The following is a 9424-nucleotide window of genomic DNA, read 5'->3' as shown; positions in this document are numbered from 1 at the left end:
TTTATATAAATTTTTACAAAAATCACCAAAAATCTAAAAACAAATTATGTTTAATGTAAAAGCTTCATTTATAAAGGAAAAAAATGGAACATTTATATCACGGATGCCCAACCTGTGGCACTCCAGCTGTTGCAAAACTATACCTCCCAGCATGCCTGAATAGCCTAGAGTAGTTTTGCAACAGCTGGAGGGCCGCAGGTTGGGCATCCCTGAATTTTACATATAAAGAAAAGACTGAAAAGAAGAAGGGGGTCAGTCAGCACATCCCAATGCGCAGGGGCACGTTGCTATGGCTGAAAACAACACTGTAAAACAAAACATGCAATGCAACAGCTCTCTGCAAACCAAATAAAGTACAAAAATGCATAATAATTGCTAATGCTATACTTATAAATTAGAGATACTTGGCAAATACATTTTGTGCAAAATTATTTGAGCCCGTCTGCCGCACGTCAAGGCGATCTCTGTAAGACGGGTTCCTAAAACTAACTTCTACCTGTTATGTGCCATGACGGCTACTATACAATTTAGGGAGTGAGTCATCTTCTTTTATTAAAATCCTTTTCTGCCTTTGGTGTCCAAAGCTGCATCCGAAAATCTGCCCAATTCGGGTGTTGTTGACACAGCCAGTTCAGCACTGGTAACTCAGCCGTGTGAGTAAAGCCTGATGTACACGGCCGTTGCCCGGCCGTGGCCGTATTGCGGCCTGCAAACAGCAGGTCCGCAATATGCGGGCACCGACCGCGTGCACCCCGCATCACGGATGCGGACTCATTCACTTGAATGGGTCCGCAATCCGGAGCTACACTACAGAGTGCTTCCGTGGTGTTTCTGTCCGTGCCTCCGCACTGCAATAAAATAGAACATGTTCTATTTTTTTGTGGTGCGGCCAAGTCACGGACGCATTCAAGTTGAATGGGTCTCGTTCCGTCCCGGCCGCCGCACGGAGCTGTAGCTGTTGCCCGGTTTGCCCAGATCTTGCCTCGGGATGTGATACTACTTGGCGCCATACCACCCTATAGTGACTATAACAGGAGACGCTATTGACGCTGCCTTCGTAATCTGCGTTCCTGCTTTTCTTCTTTTTCCATTTCTTGCACCCATGACTAGGACGTGAGGCATAGTGACTAGCAGGAAATCATCAGGAATCAATCTGTGAAATTTTTGGCTGTGATCTTAGCAATGAAGAAATGATGCTGGAACCGTTGTGTATTGTACAGTCAAAAACAAAAAAAAGCAAAAAAAAAAAAACCCTCACGTTATCTGGGTTTCTGAGAAGGAAAATAGACTTATTGCATGAAATCCTCTGAAAAACGTTAAAAAAAAACGGAGATTAGCGAATGTGAAATATGTGTAGAATTCGAGGGTATGGGCTGCTGTCCAGGACAAATTATTAAAACCACTCAGCACAGAGCCGGAGCTTTTGTGTTAAATGTCGATAAATCATTTGGAATAATAATAAAAAAAGGAAGTGAAATTAGTGAACGTATTAAAGTCTTTACCCCGGCCATGCTTGGCACGGCATCTGCCCCAGGGGGTTACATGGTAACCATTAAGGAAAAGTTTTCCTCACAAGTTCATAGGCAGGGGCTGGTGGGTGTGCTGTCTGGAAATGAAATTTGTCACAGTTGTGGTAATTTTTCTACAATGCCGAAGAATTTACATGTAAAATGCTACGAGCCGCGTTCAGGGCAACGCAGACGACAGCTCTATGTTTTGTCTGACACGGTTCCGTGACAAAGAGTTTTTTTTTTTCAGTAGTCAGACAGTAGTTCCAAACTGATTGGACGACTGATACCAGGGTATTTAGATCGCAGAGATTTATAGCTGCAAAATATATATCTGCTAGGTGCAGGTCCTATTCTCTGGAACTCAGTTTGGATCCCGTTCCCCCCTGATGAGGTGGCTTCTGCACCAATGTGGGGAATGAATGGAGGGAGGGCAGGGGTGTAACTACCATAGGGGCAGACCATGCGACTGCTATGGGGCCCAGGGCAAGAGGAGATCATCCCCTCTTCTACTGGGGTTAAGACTTGGTCAGGACTCTACCCTAATGAGGCAGTGGAAAAATGGCTCAAAGGTCATTGAAAGGGGTTTGGGCAGAAACCCTTCTGTCATTTGTGGGGGGGGTCTGGTTTGATCCTTGCTATGGGGCCCTTACTTCTCTATGTACGCCACTGATGGAGGGGTAGTCAAACATGCACGTCTCTCTCCACAATTTGTTTCATTGGAGTTATGGAAACAGGCAAGTAGGCATGCTTGGCAGTGTAGGGGCACACTACTTTGTCAAGAAGAATGGTGACACCCAGTTGTCTATTTATTCATAAATATTCAGAAGGAATAACAGAGGAAAATCACAATGCAAAGTTAGGGCTCATGCACGCAAACTTATTTTTGGTCCGCATCCGATCCACATTTTTTGCGGGTCAGATGCGGACCCATTCACTTCAATGGGGCCGCAAAAGATGCGGACAGCACACCTGTGTGCTGTCTGCATCCGTATGTCTGTTCCGCGGCACCGCAAAAAATTTTATGTAAAGAATAGGACTGTTCTAATAGGGGCCGGCCATTCTGTTCCACAAAATGGAGAATGCACACAGCCAATATCGATGTTTTGCGGATCTGCAATTTGCGAACCGCAAAACATCCAACGGTTGTGTGCATGAGCCCATAAAGGGAGTCTGTTACCAGGAAATTCACCGATAAACCAGGCACAATGGGGGAGATTCATCAAAAGTGGTAGAAAGGAAAACTTTATTCTACCTTTCTTTTTCTGAAGGAGCTGTGAAAAATGACTGGTGGAATCTGATTGGTCGCTTACCATTGCACCAGTTTTGATAAATCTCCCCCAATGCATTGTAGGGCTAGTTCAGCTGAATGCAATGATACCAGCGATCCTTTGCTTCATTCTGGAGAAAAAGTACTTTTATTCCATATGCAAATGAGCCATTACGTGCACTGAGGGCGGGCCCTAACCTCTCTGTGCACCCTTGCTCCTGCTGCTTCCTCTGCCTTCCTTGCCTTCTTGATTGACAGGGCCAGGTTTCTGCATAATCATGCTACCTTGTCCTGTCAATCAAGAACAAGAGGAAGAGGCTGGCGGAGGAAGGAGGAGGAGCAAGGGTGCACCGAGTGACTTTGGCCCACCCTCGGTGCACTTAACTGCTCATTGGCATATGGATTAAAGCTACTTTTTCTGCAGAAGAAGCAATTGATCGCCAAGTGAAAGGTATTAGTACATCTAGCTCAGCTAGTCCTATAAGGGGTAGTGCCTGGTTTAACTTCCTGGTGACAGACTCCCCTTTTAGGAGAAAAGATGCTCCTGAATTATTGTCACATGGAGAATGCAAGTAGTTATTCAGGATTAGAAGTAAAGTATCTGCTTTTATTCCTCAGAAATAGCGCCACTCTTCTCCATGGGCTTTGTCTGGTATTGCAGTTCAGCCCCATGTTGCTATTCTGCAGTACCAGACACAGCCCATGGACATGAGTGGCGCTGTTTCTAGTAAAAGAAACAAAATAAGCATATACTTTTCATTTGTGTAATACTGGACAACCCCTTTAAACCCATTAAAGGGGTTTTCCAAGTGATTTTTTTTACTGATGACCTATCCTCTGGATAGAGTCATCAGTATCTGATCCGACCCCTGCACCCCCACCGATCAGCTGTTTGAGAAGGCAGTGTTGTTCGGAGGAGCGCACCGGACTTCTCCAGCTATTCCAAGGTCATGTGATGTCACGTTCATTGGTCACATGGCCTGAACTGCAATACCAAGCACGGCCACTATACAATGTGCGGCGCTGTGTTTGATGAGTCTTGGTTGACTCACAGGAGGGCCAGTGCCTTCTCAAACAGCTGATTGGCGGGGGTCCTGGGTGTCGGACCCCCACCGATCAGATACTGATAACCTATCTAGAGGTTAGATAATGCGTAAAAAAACACTTAGAACACCCCTTTAATACAAGATCGTTTTAGATTATGCATAGTTAAAAAATACAAAGGCAAAGTACCTAAAGTTATCCATTCTAGTAAGTTTGGTTTATATAGTGAAATAATTGTATCTACTTAATATAGAGAATAAAGTCCAAAATAATATTATAATAAATCACCTGATGGACTCCCCAAAAACTGCCCTCCAAGGACTCCATACGATTTTATGTGTTACTACAGTAAGGACTAAAACACATCTGAATAATATCATTTAAATGAAAGTGAAGTATTTACAATGCATTGTGGATCAATGAAAGAGTCAAGGGTTTGGGTAATATTACTGCGTATGGAATCACACGTCCTAACAGCAACGAGAGGTGAGAAAATATCATATTTATTGGGGGACGTTGCCAAAGTTCACAGACTCCAACCGCATAGAGGGAAGCAGTTATATAAAAGAGAATTTCAGTCCAAAATCCAAAAATGACCAAGCGATATGCCTCGGGCTTGTCTTCGTCTGCCAAGTTATTAAAAATTCTATCCAACTCTCAATAGTTTTCAGTGTCTAAGAATGATTGACGAATCTTGGACATATTGTGGTTATTCATGCATGCCCAATCCCTGGCCATTTTGTATTTTTTTCCCCACTATTAAATGGGTTCAGATCTGAACCCGGACATACCCCCATTTTCACCCAGGCAGCCCCCCTGACTTGAGCATCGGAGCAGTTCATGCTCCGATGCTCTCCTTTGCCTTGCGCTAAATCGCGCAGGGCAAAGGCATTTTCTGGAGTTCCGGTGATGTACCGGGCTTTCCATAGGGCTGCCAGGTGGAAGCTTCCGCCCAGCAGTGAGCCCGGTGACGTCACCGGCACTGATGGGCAGGCTTTAGCGCTGCCCTAGTAAAATGGTTAGGGCAGCGCTAAAGCCTGCTCATCAGAGCCGGTGATGTCACTGAACACACTGCTCGGCAGTGAGTTATTGTAAATAAAAGAGCCCTTGCACTGCGCGATCCAGCGCAGAGCAAAGGAGAGCATACAGAAACTTTGATCTGCTACAAAGACCCTGCAGGTTTGTTGCGGTTTTCTTGAGGATTCAATCCCCAGTATGGTAAACTATGGGACTTAATAAACTCTGGGACAACCCCTAGAGAAAGCTGAGGTGTGGACTATTAGCTACACTCCTAGCTCAGTATAAAATAGTTTCTAGAGTGCTGAGGAAGAGAAAAGCCATTATTGCAAACGTAATATTGCCATCCATAAGTTCTGAAGAAAGAGACTTTGGGAAGATATAAACTAAAGAGTACTTTAACTCCCATCCTTGTTCAGATCCATACAAAACCTCCTGGGGAAGAATTGCATTGTACATTGTTGGAGTTGTGTTCTGAGACTGTTGGAAGTACTACAACCCTCATTTTTCACTACAGTAAAGGGAGACCTTTATTATGTTAAATCTGGCCTGGTTTCTGACTCCAACACCATACTCCAGCCATTGCACTCTACACGTCACAGGCATCCTGACCACCATCAGGCAGGAGCCCCAGAATCAGGGTGTGCTCTGAGGGAAGAAAGGGTGCGTACTCCTTTCACTGCACTGGCCCTAGAGAGCAACGGTGTGAGGAAAGCCACCGTGATAGACTTTCTGCAGCCGGAGCCACTACCACTCCCATCCTATGTTCTAGGTCCTTGCTGCACATGTCTGCTGTCACATCTGCCAAAACTGCACAGTGCCTGGTAGCGGTGTGAGCAGAGCCTAAAATTTAAAATTTACAAAAATGGATCAAGCATTATACCTTTGCCCACATTTGCCACCAAGGTGTCTTCCAGGTTCTACCAGTGGGGCCCTGACATCTGCCAGATTTACCTGTTATAATATTTATCCAATGGGAAGCAAAAATGTGAAATTTGACTTTGGTTTCCTCATATAACTACCATTATTCCAGTGAATAAAAAATCTAAGGGCAATGAATATGCAAAAATATTCAAGCAGAGCAGCACATAACATTGTATAAATAAGCCAGTACATCCTGGGAAGGAAAGAATTTACAGTGGGAAAAGATAGATATCACCAGCTGGATGGACACACGTTTTCAGCGATTCTGCAGCATCTGAAAGGTATTAGTGGGAAATGGAGATCATAATGTGTAAGAGTGTGTGTGGTGCATATCTGGGGGGGTTTAGAACTCACTTATGGAGATTAATGTGAACAGAGGAACGATGGGAGAGAAGCCAGGATATTCTTTTGAATTACATCTGTAAACTAAATTATATTGGTAGACATGGTCAAGAGGTTAAAGGAGCTATATGAGGATGGAAAATGAGATCTTACACATTTCACAGAAACAGCTCCTGTCCATGGCTATGTCCCCAGTAAATGGGGACACGTGGTTGCAATACCAGGGACAGTCTCTACGCAAGAGTGGTGCTGCTCTTGACAAAAAGAAGACCCATTTCTTTTATCTTATGTGACTTCATGTGTTAGGTTTCTTTAACACCAAACACCAGAATAGAGAAGACATGATGTGACTGGCATTTTTTTGTGGAATGATTGTTGGCACCAGAAAGGTTTGGGGGGGGGGGGTGAGGGGTGTAAGTTTGGGGTTCCTAAGAATCTAACTGTTGATCTGCCTACATTTTCCTAGAAAACACCTAGGAAACTTAAAGGGATTTTATATGGATGAGCTATCATCGCTGTAGCCTCTTCCTAGACCATGTGACGTCATCGTCCATCACCATCAGTCACATGGCTTAGTTGAAGCTCATTCAAGTCAGTTGAGCCGAGCTGCAATACCAAGCACAGCCACTATACAATCTTTGGCACTGTGCTTGGTAAGTACTGGGAGGCCACCCCGCTCACCAGAGCTCCTGTGAATGCCACAGCTTCCCAAAAGATCGGGACTTGGAACCCAGCCAATGTGATATTGATGACCTGTCCCGAGTTAGGTCATCAATGTTATTTCCCTGGCAACCAGTTTAACACACATTAATATGGGTGTTTATTTAAAAAGAGACAAAAAAACTATGGATGTAAAAAAGGACCGTGGATAAAAAAAAAAAAAATATTTAATAAGTGAAAAAAACACTACAAAAAACATGTTTTTGTACTGCATAATACCCATAGACTAACTTCTGGAGATGACAATTTAAAAAACTAGCAAAAAATGCATAAGAAAGTGGCAAAAACCACAAACTTTGAGAAAATGGCACAAAAAAAGGTGAATTCATAAAGAGGTTCTCCGGGTTTTTTATAAAAACTGTTCTTTCTGTTAGGCCTCATGCACATGACAGTGGTGTGTTTTGCGGTCCGCAAATCGCGGATCTGCAAAACACGGATGGCGTCCGTGCGTTTTCCGCAATTTGCGGAACGGCACGAACAGCCTTCAATATAAAACGCGGACAAGAATAGGACACGGAACGGAGCAACGGATGCGGACAGCACACAGAGTGCTGTGCGCATCTTTTGTGGCCCCATTGAAGTGAATGGGTCCGCATCCGAGCCGCCAAAATGGCGACTCGGATGCGGACCAAAACAACGGCCGTGTGCATGAGGCCTTAACCTGTGGAAGAAAGATTATAAGGCTAAGGGCTCATTCACACGACCATTGTTGTTTTGTGGTCCGTTTTTCACAGATCCGTTGTTCCGTATCTGAGTTTTTTTTCTCTGATTTAAGTCGTCTTCCGTTCCGTTATTCCACAAAACATATTCGTATGGTTTCCGTATGCGATTCGTTTTTTTCGGATCGGAAACAGTAACTTATTAATCACCAAACACATGAGCATTATGGGATGGGAATAGCATTTCTACAGTACGGATCCGCAAAATATGGATGAAATGCGGATGACATACGGATGTGTTCTGTGTGCATTCTGTATTTTTTGTGGACCCATTGACTTGAATGGGGACTCGGACCGTGATTTGCGGAATATAATAGGACATGCACTACTTTTTTGCGAAACGGAAATACGGAAACCGAATGCACACAGAGTACCTTCCGTTGTTTCTTGCGCAACCATTGAAGTGAATGGTTCCGCATACGGTTCGCAAAAAACCCGGAACAGAAGCGGAAATAAAATACGTTCGTGTGCATGAGCCCTAATACTTACTCATCCCTCACTCTGCTGATGCCGCCATGCCCACTGCACTCACACAGGTGTGGGTTCTTCCACCTGGTCCCGACTGGACGTGTGTGCTTCTTTTCCTTTTCAGCTGCATAAGGCCTCTTTCACACGGGCGTTGCGGAAAAATGTGCGCGTGCGTTGCGGGAACACCCGCGATTTTTCAGCGCGAGTGCAAAACATTGTAATGCGTTTTGCACTCGCGTGAGAAAAATCGTGCGTGTTTGGTACCCAAACCCGAACTTCTTCACAGAAGTTCAGGCTTGGGATCGGTGTTCTGTGGATTGTATTATTTTCCCTTATAACATGGTTATAAGGGAAAATAATAGCATTCTGAATACAGAATGCAAAGTAAAATAGCACTGGAGGGGTTAAAATAAAATAAAAATAAATTTAGCTCACCTTAATCCACTTGCTCGCGTAGCCCGGCATCTCCTTGTGTCTCCTTTGTTGAAAGACCTGTGGTGAGCATTAATTATAGTTCAAGGACCTGTGATGACGTCACTCCGGTCATCACATGGTACGTCACATGATCTTTTACCATGGTGAATCACCATGGTAAAAGATCATGTGACGTACCATGTGATGACCGGAGTGACGTCATCACAGGTCCTTGAACTATAATTAATGCTCACCACAGGTCTTTCAACAAAGGAGACACAAGGAGATGTCGGGCTACGCGAGCAAGTGGATTAAGGTGAGTTAAATTATTTTTTATTTTTTTGTAACCCCTCCAGTGCTATTTTACTTTGCATTCTGTATTCAGAATGCTATTATTTTCCCTTATAACCATGTTATAAGGGAAAATAATAATGATCGGGTCTCCATCCCGATCGTCTCCTAGCAACCGTGCGTGAAAATCGCACCGCATCCGCACTTGCTTGCGGATGCTTGCGATTTTCACGCAACCCCATTCACTTCTATGGGGCCTGCGTTGCGTGAAAAACGCAGAATATAGAACATGCTGCGATTTTCACGCAACGCATAAGTGATGCGTGAAAATCACCGCTCATGTGAACAGCCCCATAGAAATGAATGGGTCGGTATTCAGTGCGGGTGCAATGCGTTCACCTCCCGCATCGCATCCGCGCGGAATACTCGCTCGTGTGAAAGGGGCCTAATAGTTGTGACCCAGGTGGAAGAGCCTACAACCTGTGTGAGTGCACCGTGGATGGCGGAATTGGCGGTATTAACAACCATTTTTCCACAGGTTAGAAGAATAAACAGTCTCTATAAAAAGCCCGGAGAACCCCTTAAGGCTACTTTCACACCTGCGTTCAGGTGTCCGCTCGTGAGCTCCGTTTGAAGGGGCTCACAAGCGGCCCTGAACGCAGCCGTCCGGCCCTAATGCATTCTCAGTGGAGGCGGATCCACTGAGA

The sequence above is a fragment of the Bufo bufo genome, chromosome 2 (assembly GCF_905171765.1).
Source record: "Bufo bufo chromosome 2, aBufBuf1.1, whole genome shotgun sequence".
Classification (NCBI taxonomy): domain Eukaryota; kingdom Metazoa; phylum Chordata; class Amphibia; order Anura; family Bufonidae; genus Bufo; species Bufo bufo.
The sequence above is the reverse complement of the archived record's forward strand: the minus strand, read 5'-3'. Positions refer to the sequence as shown.